Source organism: Rhinopithecus roxellana, chromosome 4, assembly GCF_007565055.1.
Source record: "Rhinopithecus roxellana isolate Shanxi Qingling chromosome 4, ASM756505v1, whole genome shotgun sequence".
Taxonomy (NCBI): domain Eukaryota; kingdom Metazoa; phylum Chordata; class Mammalia; order Primates; family Cercopithecidae; genus Rhinopithecus; species Rhinopithecus roxellana.
The window spans coordinates 63,139,077-63,140,680 of NC_044552.1; the positions used below are offsets into that span (position 1 = coordinate 63,139,077).

At 37.3% G+C, this 1,604-nt stretch overlaps 1 non-coding gene across 1 annotated transcript; it reads left to right on the forward strand.

Annotated features, from left to right (window-relative positions):
- Positions 1 to 541: 541 nt before the first annotated feature.
- On the forward strand, positions 542 to 645 carry LOC115897168. Its single transcript, XR_004057097.1, has one exon. It is a non-coding gene; the product is annotated as a small nucleolar RNA SNORD46 (small nucleolar RNA).
- Positions 646 to 1,604: the final 959 nt, after the last annotated feature.

The window sequence follows — 1,604 nt, forward strand, 5'->3', positions numbered from 1 at the left end:
CCACACTGCTACAACCTGCCAGAGACTATCAAAACTCCATTTACCTCCAGTGATGAGTGATGAGATATCCATTGCTGTCAGGCCCGCAAGTTATCCATTCCCAGAAGTCCATCCTGAAAAATCTATTTCCAAAGCCTAAGCTCTTCTGATACCCTGTCTTAAGTTGGGCCCCCTAGATGCAGAACCTGAGATGGGAATTCTTCTATAGTTTATCGAGGGATGGTTTACAAGAGGAATGGGAGAAGCAGGACAGGGTGGAGTGGAAAGTAAAGCAAGATGTGGCCCAAGATGCAGATTACAAGTATTGCAAGATGTAATCAAAAAGTACCTGCAGCCTGATCCCACCTTGAGGCAAAGGGATGCAGAGTATGCAACTCCAATGCACACACTGCATCAGTTAGTCCCACCTTGAAGCAAAGGGAAGACACCTTACTTTTTCGGTCTGTTGTTGACTGCAAGCTATTAATGCAAGGAGGGAACCTCCCGGCCAAGGCAGCTTCTGTTCGACTGTGGGCAGTTCTCTGAAGCAAGTAAACAGTAACTCGGGGGTGATGAAAAAGCATCCCTAGGTGTAGTTGTGACCATCTTGGTCAGCTATGTGCCACTTGCCAGTGCAAGGACTTGTCATAGTTACAGTGGCTGTGCTAAAGTGAAAGAACACCCATAGCATTTGACAGGTGGGTGCACCAGCCGAGTGAAATGGGATCTGGGTAGAGCACTCACAGCACACATTTACCCGTGAGTCAATGAACAAACAGAAAATTACAATATTTAAAGCCAAATGACCATAAAAAATAATTTACATCAAAATCTGAGGTTATAGCTAATATGATACACACTAGTAAATTTATAGCCTCAAAAGCATGTTAGAAATGAATAAAGCCAAAATGTAATTAGAAAGGCATTCAACTTAAGGAATTATAGAAAACACACAGAAAGCAGAAGAAAGGAAGTATTTGTGATGAGCAATAAGGAAATAAACAGTACAAAGGATTAAAAAATGTGTTGTTTTAGAAAACATTAATAAAAACAAATATCTGGCAATATTGAACAAGAAATAGAAAAGCAGATGTAAACAATATTGGAAACGGAAAAAGAGAACACGACTACATTTAGGCAAGAGTTTTTAAAAGGTCTAAAAATACTATAAATAACTTTTGCCAAATAAATTGAAAATATGAAAGAAATGAACAACTTTTTAAAGAAATACAGATTGCCAATAAACAGAAAACCTGAATAGACAGGTAACCAGAAAAGAAGTTGAATTTTAAAAAAGAAAAACCACTTTAATCATATACACACACACACACACACAAATACCAGGCTGAGGCAGTTTTGTAAGTAATGAAACACTCAAGAAAGAGATGACCCAAACCTACAAACGTTTTAGTGAGTAGAAAGCCCTCTTCCTTATTTTATGAAGCTAACATAACCTTACTACCATAACCAGAAAAGAGGATGTATGAAAACAATCAAAATAGATCAATTCTATTTACATAGGTATAAATATGCTAAATATTAGCAAATCAAATCCAGAAACATGTAAAAATGATATATAACCAATTACTGTTTGTCTTAAGCATGTAAGGACAGTTTAACATTAG